At 33.9% G+C, this 26,256-nt stretch overlaps 1 pseudogene; it reads left to right on the forward strand.

Moving 5' to 3' along the window:
* LOC101411402 (bisphosphoglycerate mutase-like) overlaps window positions 1-26,256 on the forward strand; it is a 75,847-nt pseudogene that overhangs the window by 6,262 nt on the left and 43,329 nt on the right.

Here is a 26,256-nt window from a genome sequence, read left to right on the forward strand (position 1 = left end):
TACTAAATTTTGAGATTTTTCTCAAAACTTCACAAGCTTGTACTCCACAATAAATTTGTAGGCTAGGAAATATTCCAAGTTCATTTAAATAGCATAAATTAAACAGCATATATTTGTTTTTTTCTGTAGGTCCTTGTGTGTGAAATTGTTTTTCAAGTCGTGGTGACAGATTATGCTGAATCATCCATTACTTTTCTGCTTTTAACAGCACATTTTTGTGAAGTGACAGCTGAGGTTAGAAAATATTATTAACTCCTGTTCATGCTTTCATGCCATTGGTTAAGAGGAATCTTTAGAAGTATATGGTATACATTATATATTTAAATTTCACATGTATTTTTCAAATAAGCATAATACAAAAAGCTTCTTCCTTTTATCTCACAGGAACCTCCCTTTCCTCAGGGAAATGAAATTCACTCAAAGACCCACCATATGTGAATTCATACAAAAGATAGTTTTTACCATATGTGCTACAAGACCGAGACCCAAAGAGACTCCCAGTTTTAACTCTGTGTTTCCTGTCCTTTGTCAGTTTAAACTTAGCTCTTCATGTTACCATGACTCGACTATAACTCATGTGAATTATCTACTGAAGGTAAAACTTTAAAATAAGTGGAGGGTAATTACTTATTCATTTTGTATTCATTGAGGTAGCATTAATCATAGTGACTCCACTTGGGATTCATATGGAATATATTCCATAAATCCAAATAATTCAACCATACACCCTGTCTATATTCATGATCTGTCTGTATGGTAACTATGCTTTGAAAGGCAAAAAGTCATTTAGATGATATCACAAAGATATATTTTATCCTTATGTTGGATTTATTATATTATAATATATTGGCTGTACATGAATAAACTATTACCATGATCCTATGACTTACATTCTTTAAACTAGTACAGCAAGTAATTCTGTGTGTGAAAAAGAGAAGAGAGAGTTCAGTGCTGACCTAAGATGATTTTCTTTTTCCACTTACTTTGGAGTCAGTGATAGCTGAAGAATTTTACTAATCTTAGAAGGCAAGTCAATTCTAATTTAAACACACACACACACACAATAAAACATATTCAATTCTAACAAAGAATTTTATCAGTCTCAAACAGAGACTCTATTGTTAAACTCTTTAAAAAGATTCACAGGTACAAATTTAGTGAAATCAGCAACCACAAAATAATTATAAAAATTGTGCAGCTTGTAAAAGTAGTTCTCACTTTCTTCAATTTCTTCTTCAGTTAAAACTACAGTTTGGTATCTGCTATCTCATCCTTACAGAAGAATTTTTAACATCAACTATGAGTGAATTGATTTGAATGGCACTGGCATTGAATTCTTATGTAAAAACTCAAAAGATGAATTAGAGAGCAATTGCAATCCAAAGATTGCTTTTCACAAAATTCTTTTGAATTATGCATAAATGACATTTGGATTCTGCAGTTTGAAGTTTATAATTCTGATAGCTATTTAAATATTAATGAGTTGTTTGGGAAATTTTACGAAAGAGATAATGACCAGTCTGACCAATTGGATAAGGTTTCTGAGAAGAAGGTAAGGTACTTAACACATATTAACTGATATTTCCCCCACTGAAATATTCTATGTTATTTACTTTATTGTAATATTTAATTACTTAAATTCATTAATTGAAAAGTCATTCTCAGTACTTTCAAAGGAATAACAACTGTTCTTCCTTTGAAATAACTGTTCCAGCAAAAAATTTTACAGGTTTGAAAGCTGATTCGTGTCAATCAAGATTATTAGCAGTAACAATGGGAAACTTTTATTGACAATTCATGATTTATCTTAAATACACTGTAAAAGGAAAGGAGGTGAGAGGGGAAAGGAAGGAAATATGTCGATTGATATGGTTTCAAATAATGACTGTTTTCACAGACCTAAGAAAAAGAAAGAACGACATACCTAGCTTCAGAGACAAAGTTAATGTGCAGAGCAAAAAATTATTGGGGTCCTTTGAAAATTACGTTTATACTTTATCAAAGGAAACATTCAGGTTCAATAATTTAAGAATTATTGAGGGATTTGAATTTTGAGTCTAATTTTTAAATTATGATTTATCTGCTATTATTCAAGGAGCATGCTTTATCTCAAGTTCAAAGAGATTCTATAAAAAATGAAATGGAGTTAAAAATATAATTCCAGATGTTTGAATTATGACTATATTTGGTATCTTTTACTATGCAATAGCCATTCCAAAATTCAGTGGTCTAAAACCTTTTATAGAACTCATGATGCTGCAGGCTGGCAGTCTCAGCTAACCAATACTTTTGCTATTATTATTATTTGATTGTTGATGTTGTTTTAACTGGATTGGGCTCCCCTGAGTGTCTGCAGTTATCTATGAGGTCAGCTGTGGACAGGCTGGTTTAGGATAGCCTCAGCTTGGATGACTAGTTTATACTCCAGCATGAAATCTAGGTTTGTTCACATGGTTATGGGTCAAGATAAGAGAAAGGACATTCTATTGGCCAATGCAAATCACAAAGCCAGTGCAATTTCCAAGAGTGGTGACTTCAGGTCATGATGAAGGTAGCTGTAAAGTTACATTGCAAAGAGGGTAAATAAAGGGTAATATGATTATGATATCTTAGCTACAGTATGATAAATAACCCTTCCCTTCACACTCTACATTTTTATCAATGCACCAGACTGACTCCAACTACTGCCAGAGGCTTTCTTGAAGGCATAGTTTAGTTTGGAATCCAGTGCTTTTTATTTGTCCTGAAGCCATTTTATCCTTTGGCTTTATTTAGAATATTCTGAAAGGGATGAAAGGTAGAGGAGGAGTAATTAAGAAATGCTACTGAAAGGATGTTAGACAAAGCCAAGCTATTTTGAAAATGGCTTATTGCAATTTAGCTTCGCATTTATGCAGTTTCCATGGGTATATTTAAATTGTATTTTATGATTTAGAGAATGTGACATTTTCCCTCTCAGAGCTTATGTTGTATTCCTTTCTCTATAGAATGGCAACTATATTGTTCAAGCCAGTAGTATATAAGTGTTGTATAAAAGCTTTGAAAAAGAAGTATTATGGTCCTTCAATTGCTTACCTAATGGCAGATGAGTTATTAAGTATGTAGCAACCACTAATATTTTACAGAAAGTAAAAGATTAAAATAACGTAAGAAACTAATGATTTGTAAGATTTATATTACTGTAGAAAATTAGAAGTTAAAATTAATGCATGCAAAAGACAAAGTGTCAAGCAAATAATCTGCAGTTTTTTTAGATTTGTTAAGGGCTGCAAAAGTAAAATACCAGAAATGGGTTGGCTTTTATATTGGGAATTTGTTAGAGTAAAATCTTAAAAGTTCTTAGTCTATGAAAATGTCCAAATCAAAGCATCATCAAGGATGCTGTCTCACCAAAAGTCGACTACTGGCAGTCCAGGACTCCTGCCATATGTCAAGGCAAATTGACAGCCAGTTTCTACCTTCTCCTCCAGGCTCAGCTCTGGGTGATCATGCATATGGCTAATCTCTTGGCCTTTGGGACCCTCTCTCTCTCTCTGGGCCGCAAGCAATCCTGTGAGTCCTCTCTCACATGGCAGGGTAAAATGGAGGCTCTTTCTCTGAATGTCTCTGAATGTTTCTCCTCTTTAGGAAAGACACCAGCAAGAGAACCAAGACCCACCTCATTCATTCCTCACTGAAGGCCTCTAAGCAAAGTCCCCTAACTGAATTCAGTCCAATCAAAGGGGTACCACACCCACAGGAATGGATTAACTCCAAGCCGATGATCTTTTCTGGGATTCACAAAAGGCTTTAAAGTGTCACACTGTCCTCTAAACATTATGGGATGAGAGGGCACAATTATGAGCCAGGAAAGGCTTCATGCCACATGGTTGATAATACCCAGTGAATGATGAGTCCCTTTAAGATGGATATTAGTTCAAAATCAGAAGGATAATCTTCTCTTGAGACAATATGTATTTTGCATCCGGAAACATTCTGGGTTTGAAGCATTCCGGAAAATGGGGTAAGATATGAAGATGACGAACAAAACTTATCAGGTGAGGAAGATTTTATCTGACAGTAGACTAGACTCACTAGAACTCTTTACTCTAGAATGATTAATTTTAAATTGGTGTTTAAAGTCTAGAAAATTGTGAAACATACAGCTAGAATTTTCTCCAAGTCCCAATATACTAGAACTTTGTGGCCACCTTTAAAAATTATTTCTCTCTTAGGCAGTTCTGATTACTCTGATTAAATTTTCTGAAAGTCTAAAGATTAAATCAATTTTGAAAACTGGTAGCTGTAGTTTAGCCACTTAATTGGAAATTGTTAACTGTCATTTAGGTTAATAGGTTAAAAAAATACTCTAAAACCAGTAATCCAAGTGAAATGTTAATGCCTTTACACAAATCCCTAAAAATTACTAGTTTCTCTTCTTGTTACTATCTTTGTAGGGCTGAAATTTTATAAATCCTTTAAATCAGGGGTTCTTAACCAGAGGTCCAAGGACTTCTTTCAGGGGATCCATGGGCTTGAATTGAAAAATATGAACTCATTATCTTTACTTTCTCTGACCTCCAGTGTTAAGTGTCATAAAGCTATATTCTGAGAAGGGATCCATGGTTTTCACCTGACCGGCAAAGGTGGCCATGGAACAAAAAAGGATTAAGGACACTTGCTCTAAACACAATTCTTTCTCATCAGGGGAGGGGAAAAGAAGACCCAGAGAAGCTAAATGGCTTTCTCTTTTATCCAAGTAGTTGGTGAATCCTGATTCTGAGAGTGAAGTCCCACACCTATAATTCCAACATTTACTTTTCCTTTACTCTTGTCCACATTTTACCTGCTTGCTAACCATTGCCAATAATTTGCTTTAAAAGCATTTCCCAGGTTATCTTGTTATTTTTTCACCCTTATATGAAGACTTCTCTTTTTAGAATTTTCTTTCTGACTTCTTTATTTTGTAAATGGTAGGTTATTTCCTAATTAATCAGGTAGAAACCTGGACACAGCTCTTTCTATTTCTTCTCCTTAAATACCCTTTCAATCAGAACTAACAGTGTCCACATATTAAATTAACACTTATTTACTCATAAATTACTATTTCCCAAGAATTTTGTTAAGCTCTGAGTATGAACAAAATAATTCTCCAGATTTATGGGCTACTAGTACTTTTGTGCCTTTTTACTCAATCTCTGTATCAGTGTTTTCCTTTCCATTGTCACTGTCACCAGTCCATATTATTGTATTAGTCTCTATATAGGTTTTTCTTTCTCTGGAAAGAAACAAATTAAATATAAATATTTTAAAAATTAAATATAAATATTTAATCCAGAAATAATGCAAATTATGACTCTCCTATTTGAAATCTTCATTGATTCTTCCATACAAGAAATCTCACTCCAACCACAGTCCATATTTCTTAACTTAAAATGTAAGGGTTTTTTTTTTTTGGAATTTGCATTGTCTACCTGTCCAGTTTTTTAAATTTCATTTTTATTTGTCTACTTTAATCTCTATTTTCCTAATTTTAGTAAACAAAATATTTATTTTGCTTTTTGTATGGGTTAAATATAATGAGAAAGACAAGTATAATAAGACATGGTATTTAAAATTCAAATGCTAACACTTTGTTGGAGAATATTGAATATGGTGTATACATCAAATACATGAATATCATTAAAACCATAATATAGAATAAATACTCAGAAAGTTCAAAAGATAGAGAAGCTACTTTTGGGTGGAGAGTTCCAGAAGGAAAGGTTTCATAAACATTTTTAACTTAACCTGATGCCTGATCAACTACTTTCTCTGATACTTTTAGCTTATTGCCCATCCAGAATTTAGTCTGAGAAAAGTTCTGTTCTTGTAATTACAATATTTTTGGACATCACTACAGTTTATGAATATTTAGTAAAACTTGAATTGAAAAAATTTGTATTTGAAATTGTGTTACTTAATGATCCCATATAAGGATCCACATAATCTATTCAATCTTGAATTATGTTTTAAAATGAGTGGGTGCAACACCTAGAAATGTCCCTTTGCCTGATACGTTGGACCCTAAAAGGAACTTCACATGGACAGTAGTCTGGGCCCCAGTTCATCAGGGTTTCTGGCATCCTGTCAACCAAAGATGCCCTGTCTAAAGCTGAGGGCCAGCTTTGACTCCAAAGTTGCTTTCTCATTTTGCTGACTTGGTCTTGACTCAGGACCAGGTCAAAGTACAACGGTGTATACATTGTGTGAGGGATTGTGGAAAGGGATGTGTGTGTTTGCGATGGTGGTAGAGATTTATGGTATGGGGAAATTTTCCTTTTAACTCTTCATCCAATTGTCTTTTTAAAAATATTACCATGAAATGTATTATTTTTACAATTGACAGAAAAATGAAGTGAAAGTTCATGTACATCATATCTCTATCATCTTGATACTTTGTTCTTTATTGTTTTTGAAAAGACCTATAAGCTTCACAGTACTAGATTAGAAGCAATTTTTCTTTTAACACTAGGAATAATTCTTTCTACTGATTCACACAATGACTCATTTCTTCACAAATATTCTAAAGTAATTATCATCTGTTTTATTCATCTGGTTAAAAACTTTTGGATCTCAAGTGTATGGCTCATCTTTATTAAGCCACTTGCAAACTCATTTTCATCATATTCTTCAAATTTTAGAACAATTACCTTGTGAATAATTATTGATAATGAACTCTTTTGATTTTTTACTAATTTCTAAGGTCATACAAATTTGAATATGAAGAATATGATTAATATTTATCACTCTTTAAGTATGACTTTTAGTTAAAAAATGTATTCCTAAAAAGAGGAAAACAGTTAAAGGATTTTGAAAAAATCATATTCCTATCAGTGTATTACTCATTACCCTGAAATATATTGATGCATGCCTTTACTGTTGGCATTTTTCTCATATAATCCACCTTATCTTCTAATTTCTACTGTGGAAATCCTATCTATATGTTTTAGTTTGCTAGACTGCTAAAAGCAATATACCATGAAATGGGTTGGCTTTTAACAATGGGAAATTATTAGCTTACAAGCTTATAGTTTTGAAACTGTGAAAATATCCAAATCAAGGCATCATCAACACAGTGCTTTCTTCTAAAGGCTGCTAATGATCCTTGACTCCTCTGCCACATGGCAAGGCGCATAGTGGAGTCTGCTGGTCTCTCCCTTCTCTTCCAGGTTTTGTTGCTTTCAGCTTCTTGCCTCTAAAGCTATCCCTTTTTATATTGATCCCATTTATAAAAGATTCCAGCAAGAAGATTAAGACCCACCCTGCACCATACCTTAACTGAAGTAACCACATGAAAACCTACTTACAATAGATTTACACTCACAGGAATGGATTAGCTTTAAGAACATGATTTTTTGGAGTGCATACAGTTCCAAACCACCATATCATGCCTCAGAATCTCACTCTAAGCCACTTCCTTCTTGAAGAAATCCTTGATACATTTGCTATCAGTCTGTTTAGTCTACCACAAGCTCAAACTTCAGTGGCATACAATCAGAAAAGATTATTTCTCACATTCTTGGTCTATTGTGAACCAGTTACAACTCAGCTCCATATCATCTAGATGGAAAAACTGTCTATGTCTGAAATTCTAATAGTCTTTTAGAAGTTGTAAAAGAAGCATGACAAACCCAAGCTAGTTCTTAAGCTTTTACTTGAAAGTTATAGATGCACTTCTGTTCACAAGTCTGACCAAAACAATTCACATGACACACTCATAAGTCCACAGGATGGGGACGTATAAACCTTCTCCAGGGAGACATATGAGACTAGAGCCTCCTTTATATATTTTTTCTTCAGTGAGTAGGAGAAATCCTTTCTGAGATTTCTGGTTGCAATATCCACTACTCCACTGTAGCTAGACTCCCTAAAGGCCTTTTCTGACCTGGATATAATGTGAACAAATCCATCATTTGTAAAAGTAAAAGTGACTATGGCTTTTGATTTTGTACTTACCTCTCCTAACATGTACTTGTTCTTTTTATATAGAAATCCATACCAGTCTCTTATCCTCTCAAATATTTACTGAATATGTTAAGAGATAATCTTGCGATTTAAAGAAAAAGAAAAGGAATATTTACTTCTGGTTAGTGATCAAGTGTACTAATTAAACAGTAAATATTGTGTAAATTGATGGATGTGCTATGTGCATTCATATTGGTTTGTTCAAAAATAACATTTGCATAGGATATAAGGTAATTAAAGCACCAGGGGAAATGATGTTATAGAAACCACTAAAAAGAGTGTTTCATATGGAAAATGATAGTCACCAGAATAAAATATTTTATAGAATTCAGTAGAAAGATGACCTCAAAGCATATATTTGGGCAATTAGGAATTGAAAATAGAGAGAGTTCCATTCCCTAAATTTTGAATGGGATGAATATATGAAGACTCAATTCAGAGATGTAAACTAGAAGCTATTTAAAAATTGTAGAGGCAAATGCTTTTCCATGGCCATTGAATCACGTCCTGTCACACAGTTTGTTATTCTTATAATTGGATCATGAAAATGAGATCAGAATTATAGTTCTTGGAAAAATCTAGAGTAGATAAAAGAGAGAGCTTGAAGACATCATCTAGCTCTTTATCATTACTATGAGTAGTTCTTCATGAAAAGGTTAAAATAGCACTGCTGATTTTGAGGCCAAACAAGCCTTAATGAAATAATCATTTCTCTGTTGCATACTGTGAACAATTAACTATTAATCCCAGATGAAATTTTCTAGTACACTATTATCGGAAACTAAGACACATTATGAAGGACTAAAAGAATATATATGTTTTCTTTCAGTAAATAAACTTGGCATTTTGGACTTAACGGTGAAAAGAGCAAACGGGGACTAGATGGATGAGAGATAAAGCATGTAGAAAATCAATCAAGAGGAAAGTTCCTTAACATCTGTCAGAAAAGAAATTTCAGAGAAGTTAAAGGCTAAAGCAAGGTAGTAAAGGACAAAAGCTCAGTTTAACAACTTTAACTTTGAAAATAAATGATAAATTGCTTGAAGTGCCCACAGTAAAGTGCTGCAGTGGACTTTCTATCCTACAGTTCTTCTCCCTTATTTTAGTAAAGTAAACTTGACTTCCTTTGGGATATTGAATTTTCCCTAATATCTCTACCCACTGTTTGGATGGAGCTGATGCCTACCATATCTCAAGTCCTACAACTAGCCTTGCCAACCAGAATACTCTGACCCCTGTACAGAGAGAGGGATGGGATCTGGGATACTTACACAACCAAACCAGCCTAATGACAGCCATGGTCTTGAATTTTCTTGAAAATATCAGATAAGTGAAACTATCTTGTCACCAGAAATGTTAGCTGGAAGGCAGGAGATGCCAGCAGTCATAATCACCATGCTGCAGAAGACAGCCAAGAATGGAGCCAATGAAGAGAAAAACGTAACCAAGAGTTGGAGAGACACAGTGCAACAATTCTGTTAGCCATGTATCACTATTGCCATTTTACAGAAGAAGAAACTGAAGCACAGATATTAATTTTCCAAGTCATTCAATCTTAAATGGCTGAATCAGGATACAAACTTATCAGGATACAACCTTAAGGCTGCATGAAGATCCTTTGCACTTTTTTACCACACAAGTTTGAATTTCACACATGCTCTCTCACTTTATCTACTCAGAAATGCTGTAGAATTCATAATATAGGAAAAATGAGAAAATATATAAGGAGAAGTTAAGGTGTATATCCAAAATAACAGAAGAAAAAAGAGACAATTTGGGACCTATACCTACATATTTTGAGTAACCCCATTGCCCCAAAAGGGCTAATTTTTCTGCACCATCAACCTTGCTTAAGTCTTTTGTCAAATATTACTAAGTGCCTGAAACAACACATGCTGTGATAGCCTCCAAACCAAATGATGTGTGGCTTTTTTCTGTAATTTATAATTGAGAAGACCCATTGTAAATGCAATATAAAATACCTTATGTATTATGAACCAAGAAAGTAACTGTAGTCAAATGTTTTAGGAGTTTTGAGAAGAAAATAAGAGAAATATTTAACTCATACCTAATTTTTATCCAATCATAACTCCTCAATTCTTGACATGTGGTAAAAGTTTGGTTAAGAATCTGGGTGCTATCAGAAAAAAGAAAAGCTATCTTTACCTTCTAAGAATGAAAGAGGGAATTAATCAAACGTTTTCCTCAAACTTTTAAATTCATAGAGAAGAAGGAGTGACTGCTTCATCTCCTAAGAGTGCTTATAAGATATTTTCAGTTTGATTTAATAGGGTTTAATCTTGATCTAATTGCTGGCTCCAACTTTCCCTGTACATTAGGAAATTTACATTCTAAGGAAGTTAATAGTTTCTAACTATCCTTTAAGGTTCGGGAGAGAAGAAACCCTGACTATTTTTTTCATCATTGTACTGCCTAGGCTCAAGTTTAGTAGAATTAATAAGAGGTCTATTCATCTCTCGAGTAAAAGAAGTCTAGAGATCTAGAAGTAGGCAGTCTAAGGCTGATATTCAAAATGAAGAAGGCTGAAATGCACAGGGCAAAAGAGAAGTTCATCTCATCTCAAACCTTTATGTCTTTTCCCAGAAACTCTACATTACCCAGAATTTAGAAAAATGGTCACAAACCTAAATGTGAGAGAGGCTAGGTAATGTCATCTTCTGTTACATGCTGTAGTGAGTCCTGTGAAAAATGAGTTTTTACCTCTAAAGAGAAAAAATACATGTTGGGGTAGACAAATAGTCTTTTCTACAATCACTAGCTTTAGAAGGTAGGGCTCGAGAACAACACTAGATGGGTTCTCATTCTAAGAGTTTTCTCCAATTTAGCCACCTCTTCAGATACTGTGCTTGGATTTCATCTCTCAGAAAAGTCTTTATCTTTTGCCTGTTTGCTCCATTTCTTTCATACCTTTTAATAACTTTAAAATGGGAATGGGGCAAATTGGCTTTCAACTTGTGAAGTTTTTCTTTTTAAAACCAGTCCTGAGTGAAAGAAGCACAAAAGGAATTTCATAAAAATCACTGATGCTGAGCCACAGTGCTCCTTGACAAAGCAACTAAAAGGTAAACTGAATAGGCATTGTTTTTATTATTAAAAATGTATTGTCTTTCCTGAGTAAGGCAGCTGGTTCTTTGTAAAGAAGGTTATGAAAGGTCCTCAAAACCATCTTTAATAATACATTCAGACATTCTCTTGTGTTTTTGACCTTGATTTTTCATTTCTGAGAAGATTTAAAGGATGCTTTAGTTATCTGCACAGAGACTTTTCTTTGCCTCTTTTATATTTAATGGTTTTCCTTCTTGAGAAAGTACTGGAGGGGTTACTATTAAAGCATGATATGTCAAAAAGATTCTCATTTACTTTTCTAAATAACTCATTTTATTAATTTCATTCATACATGAAATATATACTAAGAACAACCTTGAGTTCTGTGCTGTGCAAATCCTCGGAACACATCCACACACATCCACATCCACACGCACAGTCATGTCTGTTCTTTATGGAATTTCCATGGTAGTTGGAGAAAAAGCATACAGAAGGTAAAACTAATGGATATATTTTTGCAAATTGTGATAATTCCTTAAAGCATGACTTCTATAAAGGAGAAAAATAAGGAGAAGACATCGGATTTGTAGAGGCAGTGTTTTCTAAGGCAATGACACTAGAGCCATGTTCCGAAGGATGATAACTAGGCGAGAACTAGATAGGTAGGTGATAACTAGGTGAGAACTAAAAGAGGAGTTTACCAAGGGAGGGTACAAGAGTATATAATTGCTTCTATGCAGTAGGTATGGACTGGGAAATGTGTCCATTCTTTCAACTGACATTTATTAAGCACCTGTTCTAGGCATGTGGCATAGCAGGTGTGGGAGCCCAGAAACTGGGATCCCCCCCTTAAATGAAGCACAGCCTGAAGCATGTAGTTCCCTGGTCTAACCTGGACACTCACTAGTTAAAAAATAACAGGACTATTGCAAACTTTGATTTTCTCAAGACTGTATACTCTTCTTCTGCAATAACATCACCAAACACCCTGTTTGTGCACCTCATGTAACTTTTGCAGAAACACTGTTCTCATACCCCGTGGAATGTCTTTGTCCTGAAACCCCTTTAATTCCCCTCCTTTTCTTGCTTCGTGGTGGAGTGCTAACTTCGTACTCCGAAAGGCTGCCATTGAAGTCTCTCCTGTTCATAAAAGTCCCAAGAAAGCTCATGTCTAAACATTTGTCTAGTGTGTTCTTTGGTCTTATGGCTGTGCCAACACGTGCCCTTCAAGGTTGGTTTGACACAGCAAGATAGTAAGATAAGGCATTGATGGTACATGGTTAACAGATTAGAGTGAAGGGGGGAATAAGCACCTTATTAAGAAGTGCAATCAGCAGCATGCATTACTACTAGAAACCTTTTTAGTTATAATAGATGGAAAAAAGAACCCTTGTTTAAATTCTCCTAAGGGCAGGAGGATATAAAGGAACTGATCCTTGATCTGTTTGGCCATGGATTTCCTAATTGGTGAAAGCTTGTTTCTATGTTTGTTGTTTTCTGTAAGATTCATTGGTCATTATTAAACAGAGGTTCCTTTTACTTGCTGAAGAGAAACCAAGGAGAAGTCAAGAAACCTTAGAATCAGGAATTTTAGAATTAAGAACGCTGGCTTTAGAAGTTATCTAACATCTAACAAAGTCAGTTAAGAACATTTATTTTTATCTCTAGCTATTTACTTTCTTTTCTATATAGTTTTCTCACCAAAAGATATCTTAGACAAAAAACCAATGTGTAAAATAGAGCAAGTCCAATAGCTAATTTTGATTAAATTATCAGTTAGGAAGCTCTGATACCTCAGTCCATGAGAAATCAGACCTTCAGCCCCTGTTCCCTAGTAGCATAGATTTTGGCATACAGGGTACTATATTGTACTTATCTCTACATTTATCTTTTGAAATATTCACCTTATTGATACGTTGATTTTGCACTGAAAATGCCATTTGCCAATTTTAGTAATATCCACATGAAAGGAAAATTAAGAAATATGCCTTTAGGTAAGCATAGCAATTCCAAGACAGGAAAAATAACTAGTTCCTTAAGACTTTATATACACACACACAAAAACAAAACAGCAAAAGATCCTGAAAAATAAAGCTATTAAAAACATATAATCTGATGGGAAATGCATAAATAAGAGGTGATTCTGAAGACTAGTGATTAGTTATAAGGCTATTATTAAGTAATGTTTTAAAGAGGTGTTATAAAAATGTAAATATTAATAGAAGGTCCTTTCTGAAACTCTTAGCCAGCTAAATAAATATAGTCTAAACCAGCATAATATTTCTGTACAGTCATGGTCATGATTACCAGTTGAGTATCAGCAAAAAGAAAAATAAATTCTAGTCAAACTAGAATGCTGTACAGATTTTTTTTTAATTTATAGCTTCCTCCATTTGAATTCCATTTGTAAATCATTCCAAACTTGAATTTACTCATTTCAGAAAAATTAAAGAAGATCAAATAGAGAAAGTAGGCTATGTTTGCAGAATACCAAACTTACCAGTCATATAGTTAAATTCAATTTTTAAAATTGCCAATAAATTTAGTAAAATAAATTTTATTAATTTACAGTCATATTTAGGCAAAACTATGACTGATACAGTTCTTTATTTTAATTTCCTGTTTTGTCCTTGATGAGAAATAATGGTCTCAGTGGAAACCTCTATATTATTTAAAAGGTCTAGTGAGTGCCTTGTATAAAAGAACCTTGAACAACATATGATTAATTCCTGTTCATGGAAAGCTTATCAGGTTCATCATATACACTGAAAGTATATCTATTTAGATGGGGTCAGAGGAAGAAAAGTTCAGTGGCAGCTGTTAGTCACATTTCAAGAGGAAAAACAACATATACAACACTTGAAACCTTTTCTGTTTAAAGCCTTAGAAACAATTTCACCTTCTAACTCTTTAGAAGTTGAAAATAAAAAATACTAAACAGAGTACTGAAATATTGCCAATGAATCATTCACGAAAGGGTCTATTTGTTTTAATGTTCCAAAGAAAAGAACATTGTAAAACGCTAGAAATGGTATTTTTTTAATATCACACCATCCTTGGCAGGTATGAAACAGAGTAAGTAAATCCAAAAGTGATGATCTGGAATGTGTGGACAATCAAATTTATGCACTAGAATTCTATTAGTTGAAAATCACTAAAAATCAAATTTAAGATATCTTTAACAAAAGGAGAACGCTTTCGGTCACATTCCTGGGAAGGAGTTATGTGAACCAATAAATGAGCTGGCTTCAGGCCAGACCACTAGTACCTCCGTGAGGCTATCAGGTCCTGTCTATCTGCATCTTTTTCTCCACCTCCTCTGAAGCAACTCTACTGTTAGGTGATATTAAGGATAGAGAGCAGCTCCTCTTCCTTCCTCTTTTCAGGCTTAAGGCCAGTGGGAAGAAGAAGTTATACCTTCCCCAAGATTTCTAGCAATGTCTCATGAGTCTCTTTAAGTCTGGTTAGGTATATGCCATCTATAATTTTATGCCTGTACCCAAAAGTATATTAATTGATCTAAGTTGATATTATAAGTGCACTTCTGGAGATATTGGCAATGCCTCACCTGCAATATCAGGACTGGTGTTGGCAAAAGGGAGGAATGCAAAAGTAGAGGCTGTTGATAAAAGAATGAGAAATGGGTGCTACAGAAGCAAAAAATAATTGTTCACTACAACTTTTTAATCAATTTTCTGACAATATATTTTATAGAAATGCTCATAATATGACACTTTATTGATAGAATTTTCACAGTACAGCATGAATAATGACAACATAATCATTTCTTATTAATATTACATTACTACTTTGTGACAGCAATAATCCAATAATAAATAAAAACCACAATCTAGATATTTAAAACACTGGTTCCTAAAAAGTTTGTAAAAACATGAACATAAAAAGGAGAGGTCCATGAACGTAAATATCTCAAATGTGCATGATATTTGAAAACTTCTCTTTTAACTAACCAGGAAAGAAAATTCTCCTTGCATCCTACTATTACTTCCTGGACCAGATAATCAGATTTCATGTTGTTGGCATTTTTCCTTTATTAGAGAAATTGTGGGTTTGAAGAACTATCATGCATAAAATACAAGACTCCCATATCCCACCTTATTATTAACACCTTGCATTGGTGTGCAATTGTTTCAATTGATGAAAGCACATTTTCATAAGTATCCCATTAATTGTAGTCCATGATTTAACTCAGGGTTCATTGTGTAATACAGTTCCATATATGTTTTTTTTAAATTATTTTTATGCTCTTACTATAAATTCAACCAAACATTTCCCTTTTTTAACCACATTCAGATATATATTTCAGTGCTGTTAATTATGATCACAATATTGTGCTACCATCACCACCATCTATTACCAAAACATTTCCATTGTGCCATATAGGAACCCTGTTTATTTTAAGCCTTTACTTTCTATTCCCTAACCCTACCTTGTCCCCTGGCAAACAATCTTCTAAATTCTGACTCTAAGAGAATTGTAATTATTTCATTCCAGTAAAATCATAAAATATTAATCCTTTTTTGTTCTTATTTCATTCAACCTGATGTCTTTAAGGTTCATCCATGTTGTTGCAAGTATAAGAACTTCATTCCTGTTTATAGTTAAATAACGTTCCATTGTATGTATATACCACCTTTTGTTTATTACTACATTGGTTAATGGCCACTAGGGTTGGCTGCATATTTTTGAAAAATGCTGCTGTGAACATTGGTGTGCTAATATCTGTTTGAGTCCTTACTTTCAATCCTTTTGGGTAAATACTTCATAGTAGGATTGCCAGGTCATACGATAATTCTGTTCTTTCTGAAGAACTGCCAAATGGTCATGCACAGAAGCTGCACCATTTTACATTACCACCAGCAACGAATGACTGTTCTTATTTCTCTACATCCTCTCCAATACTTGTAATTTTCTTGTTTTTAAAATAGCATCCATTCAAATGTGTAAGGAGTATTATCTCATGTGATTTTTTTTATTTGCATTTCCCTGATGGCTAACGACGTTAGGTTTTCTGCCTTAAAGGACATATCATGAAAGTAAAACAACCTATAGAACGGGAGAAAATATTTGGAAATCACATTTCTGATAAAGGTTTCATATCCAGACTGTATAAAGAAATCCTTCAATTTAACAATAAAGAGAGAAACGACCCAATTAAAAAATGGACAAAAAACTTGAATAGATATCTTTCCAAAAAAGATAAACAAATGCCCTTAGCCTCAAAGTTCAGTTAACTCCCCCCTGGTTAGGTATCATATTGGAACATTTAACTAAATATGTAATCCTTTATACTATTTAAAGTTCCATAAAAACTTAAAGGACTTTTTTCAAATTTCTTACATTAAAAAACTTCACCTTATAATCCTGTGCAAAATTGAAATCTTTTTTTTCAACTCTTTTTTTACCCATTTCATTAGGGTAGAATTTAGAAACCAATAAAATGTAAGAATGTTCTGGGATGGGTCAAAGTATTCCTCTGTGTGTTCTTGGTAGATGTGGATTCTCCACAGTTTGGCTAAAGGAGCTTGTCCAATGTTTGATGAGAAAGGGGCCCATACACGGGTAGCACAAATGTATCTGCTCTTGAGGCACCTACCGCACATGAATGTCCTCCATTTGTTCATGAATATAAATTAGGTTAATCAGAGTTTGGTAGTAATGTTAATAGAAATACATGGAAAATGGAACCAGTATGAAGTAGTTTTTAATTTAAAAACAGCTAATCATTACACTGGAAGGTCTGGAACAACAAGGTTTGCTTCAAGGGAAGAGTCACAGAGTGATCTTGGCCTGGCCAAATTATATTTCAATTCAACTTTAAGGTAATTTTTAGTTCTAGGGCAAATTCTCTATCATTTTGTTTATTTAGCGCTTGACCTGTTCCTCTTTCCTCACCTCATGAACACACCTCTTACTTCATCCTACAGAAATCAGTTTTCTTATCTTAAAAATATCTTATAAGTTAATAAAGGTCAAACACATTAAATTATCCATTATACACTTAGTTATAGAAAAAAATAGCACATTTATGTTTAATGCCTTTGCTACTTGAAAATATTCTGAAATCAGGACTAATTGGTTAGGTTGCAAACCATTATGACAGGCCCTTCAGCTTGTCACTGCTTTCTGTTTTCATTTCTTCTTACTAAATGGGATGGTTCATGTAGAAATCCACCTAGATATCTATTGCATATCAATGAATGTATGATTTAATCATGTGTTTATTGCTAATCTTTGTGTTTCTTATTCTAGTAGAGTCCTTTCTCTATATGAATACAACTGTAATACTCTCTAGAAACTCATTCAAAACTTTTCCTATCAGTTTAATTCCAGCAGATGAATGACTAACTTCCAACTTAGGTAAACAAACTGCCTTTGCAAAGATTTGAAGGCTTAAAGACTTTTGTAAATCTAATTTTCTTTCCAAGGCTGCTGCATATTTCACATTAAGAAAAAAAATATCTTTTTGTTTTCAGTTTTCTTCAACTAGGAAGATTAACCTTTTCTAGTATATGCTAACAAACTTCTTGGTTCTCCTTTCCATGATTCTCATTGTACCAAGAGATGAGTAGATAGGATGCCTGCCACATAAGAACTGTGTTTCTCCTCTTCATATCGATGCAGCACACTCATGTAATCTAGCAATGCTTCCTTTTTAGACTTTTCCCTATGGCTGGACTGATTCTAGCCAACAACCATGCTTTCATAAACTTCCATTATGCATGAATTGTTTGACACTAAACTTTCAATCCAACACTAATCAATGTGTATAGTGTAATAATTTATCTTTCTTTCTTTATGCTTCCCCTGGAAAACTGTTACTGAAATTATAATTTGCCTTACTATATATGGAAGATTCAAATTAAAGAAGCAAGGTATTTCCTGGAGCTACCTGTCTGGGTAGAACTGAAAGCAAACAAAAGTAAAACTTCTCTACTTGAGGCTAAAGAGTAAATTATTAGATTAAGCAAATAAATGACCGAAGCTTGCAAAGAGGTTTAAGAACTTCACAGCTTAGGAAATTAATTTACAGTTTAAAAATGAGCAAGCGTGATTTTTCTCTAGTGCTTCCTGCTATTACATACATCGCTGAAAGGCCACAGCACAGCAGAGGATGGTTGGCAGACTACAGGCACTCAGTTTGAAAGTACAATTTTCCCTTAATGTTTAAGGAACACTGTGCAATTGCTGTGATTAATTGAAACAATACATTTAAATGTTGCAGAGCTGCCGCTAGTTTATTAAAGGAGGCAATTCCCTTCCAGAACCTCTTAGCTTCCGTGCAACAGCGCTTATGCTCTCATCCCCAGTTATAAGTGCAAGGTTGCAGGTACCAAGCTGGTTTCCACAACCTATAATTCCACTTAGGCATGTATCACAATAACTGCTTAGTCTTTACTGTCCCCACTTTTGTGATTATGAGGACATTACATTTAGAGTGCTGCAATTTAGGTTTGTGATAACCAGAGCGGGTGATCATCTCTTACCCCTGACCTTCAGGTTAATGAGAAGTTCCTCTGGGTAATTGTCCTCTCTTAAGACAGCTTTGTGCTATGTAATCTTTATTGCTGTAAAATGACATTTAAAGTTTGTTTTACATGAGCAAGTAGAAGAAAATTATTTCTGCAGTGAGCAATAATTATCTGCCTCCTAGCTGAAAATACATGCTGTGGATAAATTGTGTTCATCTGGTAGCCTTTGTTTGTAAGACAAGTTAATTAAAAGAGGAATGTTGAAAAATATGTTTGCCCACTGAGTGCTGATGGAGTAATAATATTACTTTACAAGAAAACATTATACAGAAAACAACTTTGGTTTTGTTTTGAAGTTATGAAAGAAAATGAGGTAAATGAAATGTTCCCACAAGCAAAATTTTGTTGACAATAAAAAAGAATAGATGAGGCAAAGTATCTATTTATTCTAATCAAGTAATAGAAGTCTAAAATTCTCTGTACCCAGGTGACATTTGTACAGTTTAGCCTGGACAAGATATATTGAACCTAATGACATGGTCTCATTAAAATATCCAAGTAATTTTCTATATTTAGTTATAGCTAGCCTTGCTATTACTGGGGTCAGTTTATTTGCTGAAATATATTAACTATTTCATCTAAACTTGTATTAATGTTATCTCCTGTATATCTTGAAAAAAACAGAGTTGTAATTATACATTAAAAACTAATTTCCTATTTTTGTGAAGAGAAAGATAAATTAAATTATTCACCATTTGCTGGGAATAATTTATTAATTTTTACCAGAGAAATCTGTTCCTTAAAAAGCACCCAAACATTAAACATGTATATCCAAGCACTGAAATCAATTACAATGTTCAGACTTTGTAGAAAATAAATTTAAAACTGATTTTTTCCTCTAAACATTTTCAACATCCCTTTCATTTGTTTTGTTTAGGATGAATGACTTCATTTTAACAATAAGTGATCTTAACAGCAGATTTTGTCAACAAAATGTAATTGCCATGTCCCTACCTCCTGTAATGGAAGTATGCTTTCAAATATCATGCCTCTCTACACTAAATCATTGCTTTCATCTGAGGATGGAGGTTTAATCACAATTGTGTCAGTGTTGCTCTTTCAACTAGTTCAGCCATATTTATGACATTTCATGAAATCCCAGATTTTCATGGGAGGAGCAAAGATAATACACAAATAGTTAATGGTCCCCATTTTGCTTGCTATGTAATCAATATTTTACAGCAGTATATGTTTTAGAGTTGCTACCTTAGTCTTTAACAGTAGAGAAAGGACATAAAAGGAGTATAATCAATTAATAAAGCTCCCCCAGATTATGCAGTTTGTGTTCACTGACTTTGAATTGTTTTGAAGACATCTGCAGAGATTAATTTCTGACTTAGACCCTTTTAGAATCTGAAGAAAGATATATATAGCTGCTCCAAAAATATCCTCATATCTACACAGAGTTTTGCATGTAATTTCAGGAGATTAATGGACAACTTGAAGCTCATGAGTCCATAATTCCAAGATTAAGACTGTCTGAACGGTCTTCCCAGTTTATAACATTGTATCCATTTTAAATTTCTTACTATCCTTTACTCAAAATATCTTTCTTCATTTAAAATGATAACTTTAAAAGTTGAGTGATGAGCAGGCATTTATGTTATTTTCCCTTTCTGAGACAAAATGTTGGGTTCCTGTCAAGGAGATGTCTATTTTGAGAATTAATGTTTCCCAAGGTCATCTCTAAGTTGAAATATGAGGTGGAAACTCTGTGCGCTCTCACTCACACTTTCCTGCTCTTCCACACTTAGTTCCTCTCCATCATTCTCTCGGGGATCTACTGCTACTGAAAACACTTACTCATTTTTTTATCAATCTACTCTCAGGAAGAAAATTCAAGGATTATAAAACTTTATTCCTGCACAGACCATCCTATTTTTCAGGTGCAGAAACTGAGCACTAATATTCTGAAATGACTTTCCTGTGGTCTGCTCTAAGTCCCTGAAGCAAGACAAGCAGAGTCAGGACAAGAAGCCAACGTTACTAAATTCACTGAAGAGGCTTATGATATTTCATGTTCATTTTAAAGTTATGACTATTTTCAGTAGTGGAATAGCACTGTAATAATGGGATTTTGGTCAAGTAACCAGGATAATATAGGTGTCAAATGTGGAAAAGAAGGCACCTAATATTTATGTGCTTCCAATTATTTTCTGGGTTCTAGTAGTAGTTTCATATGACCACTCATTTTATGTAAACGAGTGTATATCTAGTTCTACTATTCAAAAAGATGGCCTTGTCTCCAACCTGAACTCATAAATACATGCATTTATACTATATAGAATTTCCTTTGCAAGTTATATCCATTCACTTGGGGATGACACAAATAGACATTGTTCTAGAAATAAATGAGCAAGCACATTAATAAATAAACATTTGTCTAAATCAATATATGTACATACATATAAACATTTATACATGCATATATGCATACATGCACATAAATATATATAAGGAAAGGTATGAAATGTATACAGAAAAAAGTAGAAGGATAATTTTACTTAATGATCTAAAAGTATCTATTGGAAATAATGTTTTAGACTATAATACAAAAATATAATTTATTAAGGGGGACTGGTCCTTAGCAATGCAAACTTTCTATTATAGGGTAACCTGGTATTTTTAAAAGAAAAGTCTTGATACTAAAAAACATAAGAGGACAAAAAGTAGTATTTAGATAAACCATCCACTGTTTACCCAATTATTTATTGCTGTGTAAAAAACTACCCTAAAATATATTGGATTAAAACCACCATTTTATTTTGTACTTGATTTAGTGGGCCAGGAATTCAGAAAGGTATGGCTGGGCAGTTTGCCTCTGATTGAGGTTGTGATAGCTGAGGCACCCAGGGCTGGAGGATCCACTTCCAAGATGACTTCATATTGTTAAGTTTTTATTCCTGTATTTATTGATTAATCCTGACAGGAAAGAAGGCATTTCTAGATAGGAGAACAGACATGATTTACTCCCACAGTGATGTTAGCACCAGCTTTCCAAGCCCTAGTCCTCCATGAGTTGACACAGTGAGGGCCATTGTAGCCTACAGACACAGGGTGAGTTTTCCCAAGATTAGGAATTATTGGATATTACGTTGGACAGCTAGCTCAGTTATGCCTCTTCACCTTTGAGAGACAGAGGAATATCTTATATTTTACTCTGGAATATAAACAAATCCTCCATGTCTAGAAAAAGGGTCTCTAGGTCTATTACTATTTACAATGACTCTGGAGAGATAAATCTTTAAATCTCTCTAAAGTCTCCATCTTTATGGTTTCTATGAACCCAGGTGCAAGCAATCTTTGATCAGAGAGCACAGACTCAAAGAACTTTGAAAATTATAATGTAGTTTCCCAAAAAACTTATTTAGTATTTTGGTTTTCCTTAGCCTGCTTCTCTCTTTTGCTCATTTTGTCTCTCCATGGCATCTTATGTTTCAGGATTGTCCATGTGGCATGGGCTTCTCACAATATGGGGTTTTCAGGCAATCATAATTCCTACTGGATGGTTGGCTTCTAAGAGCAGGAAACAGACACTGGCACCATATCACTTTTGCTTATTCTATTTCTCAAAGCAAAGTCAGTGCATGCCCAGATTCAAGGGGATGGAAGGGGAAAGAGGAAGGAAGTGGGGAGAGTAGGAGAAGAGAACTGACAAGGCCAAATTACAGAAGAGATAGGAAATACCATTATGGCCATCCTTGGAAAACACCACATTCCACATACCATAAAGATATTTTGAGAGGAAAAAAAATGGAGCCATTACAACAAATAAATACTGTAGTTGGATAAATAAATCCATCCACATAAACAAAGAAACAAACGAATAAAACGGTAAATAGGGAGAAAGATGCCTGAATAAAAAAAAATATATACGACTAGTTATTGCAGGAGTAGCTCTGTTTTCAGATCAGTTTGGGGGCTTTCAGGTAGTTTCAGACGAGTCTGCTTTCAGATCTGAGCACAGTCTGATTTCAGCTTCCTCTCCCACCTGAGAGCCTTGTCCAGATAGGGCACCTTGGGTTTACTTTGCAGATGAGCTTGAACTTGGAGATCTTCTTAGGCTGCCTATAGTGCTGTCTGTCATAATGTATCTGAGCTATTCTCTCTGGTATTACTCCTCTCCAGATTCTTAAACATTATGGGATGTTGACAAAAGGCCAAACATATTTGTCTGTTTCTCCAAAATCTACCTTCCCTTAGACTGGGAACTTTTTTCTTTTTTCAATTCTGGAAGTGAGGGCCAATCCTCCCTCCAGCTTTTCAAAGACTCTTGCTAAGAAATGCAAATTCTATTTAATTTTTTTTCTTGCTCTCAAGACCTATGATTATAATAGGCAATATTTATTAAGTTACAAGTAAAACATAGAGGAAAGAACATGGGGTTAGGAAGGGCATCAGATTTAGTAATCCTGTTTCTACCTCTGTCAGCCAAACAAGTCATTCAAAATCCCTAACCTTGTTGCTTTGTCTAAGTCTGATTGGATCATGACCAGTGCTGCACTGCAGAAGGCCCTATGAAGCTCTAAAGGGTCTATGTGTTTTAGTCAAGTTCTGAGGAAAGCAGCCCCCAGCAGATATTTCTCTGTGAGGTTGTTATGTCTCAAGCAGAAAATATATATTGAACAAAATCAATGATTTGTAACAGGCTCTAGCTAACATGTATTAAAATGGTGCGACATACAAATTCTTTGCAAGCCAATTTTCACTCCCTCCCTTTAGAGTGAGTTCTATTATCATCTACATTTAAAGACTACAAAACTGAGACACATAGAGATCTCACATGTATACAATCATAGAGCTAATGAGTAAGGAACTTGAGGTTTAAAGTCAGGCAGTCCAAATACAGAGCCTAGCTCTCAACATCCACCCCACATTTGGTAGGAAAAGACATGCATATACAGACTAGACATGAAGGAAACTATTCCTCCTCTTGGAAACATAATAGCATAGAAGTTGAGGGCATATACTCTGGAATGGAATTTGTCTGGGCTTGCGTTCTGGCTCCCATTATGTGACCCTGGCCACGTTACTTAACTAGTCTGTGCATCTGTTCTTCAGTAACATAGTAGGATAATAATAGTAACTAACTCATACTCCTGGTGTTACGATTAAATTAACAAATTAATATAAAGAATTTAGATCTGGACATGTTTAGTGCTAAGTTACAGTAATCACTATATAAGTATTCAATATTATTGTTATATTTTCTTTTGTGTTGTGGTAAATAGATAGAATTACATCCTCTCTCTTGTGAAATTTGAATGCCAGGTGCCCACAGTGATGGTGGGTCACTAAAATTCAGATTGTATTCTAAACAGTCATGAGATATTTATTTGGTCATCCATGGGGCTATGAACACATTCTAGTCTGTGAACAAACCAGGATTCACACTGTCTACAGTGACTGTTCACATGCCCAAATAGGGTACCTCACTTTCCACTCTCCTAATGTGAACACTAGCTGTGAATGCCTACTTCTTGCAACTTACAAGAGACTGCTTTATTTGCCTGATACTTCTACCATAGATATATTAATTTAACTTAAACATGCAAATTAAATATATGTATGTGTGTATGTGCACAAGCACACACAGGTACTTTATTTCCACAAACATTCAAACATTGCATCATCACACTGTTCACTTTCTATTTTTTCTCCTATTCCACTCTTTCAAGTGCCCTCTAATACTCTCCTTTCTGTGCGTCTTTACTTTTCAGTTGCTTTCCTTAGGCTTTCACTTCACAGGTGATTTTTGAAATCTGAAACTGTGAGATTAAAGAGAATTTATGTCCAGTGATAAAGTTAATTGAGACTAAAAATGTGAGCACAGAGACCATTATATTTTCATCCATTCATTATACACTCCTTTTTATTTCATCTGTCATTAAAAATCAAGTATAATGTCAGCATTAGAAAACATCTCATTTTGTTTCTTAACAAAAATTAATGCATAGACTATGATTTATTTTTCAGTGACATTGCAATATTACTGTGTTATTGGTAAGCTAATTTACAATGGTAGACAAGATCAAGGGCTTACCCTTAGGCTGGTTTATCATAGTTCCCATATTTCCTAACAGACTAGCATGTGGAGCCTTTGAAAATATAATGAATTTACAATGTTACCTATTATAACACACCAGGCAATTAGTTAACCTATTCCTTGTATATTTGTATTCTTTTATATTGAGTCCAGCAGCAAATTAATAAAGTTGTTTAATATCAATAGAATTACATTTCAAATATTTAATCATTCCAAAAATAAATACAGGTACATGGTTCAATTTATTTTACAGTTATTTTAATGCAAAACCTTACATTCAATTTGTAAAATTAATTACAGACCATTAAAAACACAATGTTCGAGCTGGAAGGGATCCTTGGAAATGACGTTATACAGCTTCATTTTATAGGTAGGAAAATGAGCCAATTGAAAGACGGCAAATAACTTCTTCAGTTATTACTGCTAGTTTGAAGCAGAATTGGGTCTAGGGCTTTTTTTATTTAATAAAACCTTTTAATAAGGCACCACATAATATCAACCTGAAAGTATGATTTTTTTTGGCATCTAGGAATAATATGTTAGCTACTAAATGCATTTTCTAAGGTAAGGCGTTTTTATAAGTTTTTAACAAAGTAAGTCATGCTTTATATTCATTGCTATTTAGTATCAAAAATAATGATACAAACACTGTGTTGGTAAATTTATCCTTAATTGCTTAGAGATTAGTTCATTATATTCACATACAAAATTTTGAGAACAACTCATTATTGATAGTGTGCCATAGAAAGCTGGCATATAAAAGGATCACATATGGTCCATATTAATAAATCTAAATTATATATATGATTTACTCAAGCAACAATAATTTAAGAAATTTCTATAAATTTAGTTTAAGGTAATAATTTGGCAATTAAACTTTTATATTTTAGTCATTGTGAGGAAAACAAATTATTGTCATTTTCCTTTATCAGAAATCTTCTGCTATATTTATTTCTGCCTCTCTTGCTTCTTTGAATGTTTATATCCATGGATATTTTAATTTAAAAAAATAATAATTTGGTTCTTAGATTCAATTTTTGGCCATATATTTAACTCTTTTTATTTTATTGACATGAACTATAATATCATGGTAATGCTAATCTGATGGCATTTGCTATAGTATTAAGGCATCATACCTTAAACTTTTGCTTGCCCTTGATCTTTTCTAACATACTACTTGTGTTGTGATTAAATTAACAAATAAATATAAAACATTTAGAACTAGACATGTTATATGCTAAGCCATGGTAAACACTATATAATTATTGGATATTATTGTTATATTTTCTTTTGTGTTGTGATAAATAGATAGAATTACATCCTCTCTCTTGGGAAATTTGAATGTCAGATGCCCACAGTGATGGTGGGACAGTAAAATTCAGATTGTATTCTAAACAATTTATTTGGTCATCCATGGGACTATGAACACATTCTATTACATGAACAAACCAGGATTCACACTGCTCACATTGACTGTATACAAGGTCAGACGGAGTCCTTCACTTTCCACTCTCCTGATGTGAACACTGGCTGTGGATGCCTACTTCTTGCAACCTACAAGTGACTGCTTTATTTTGTCTAAAATTTCGACCTTAGATATTCTAA

The sequence above is a fragment of the Dasypus novemcinctus genome, chromosome 2 (assembly GCF_030445035.2).
Source record: "Dasypus novemcinctus isolate mDasNov1 chromosome 2, mDasNov1.1.hap2, whole genome shotgun sequence".
Lineage (NCBI taxonomy): Eukaryota > Metazoa > Chordata > Mammalia > Cingulata > Dasypodidae > Dasypus > Dasypus novemcinctus.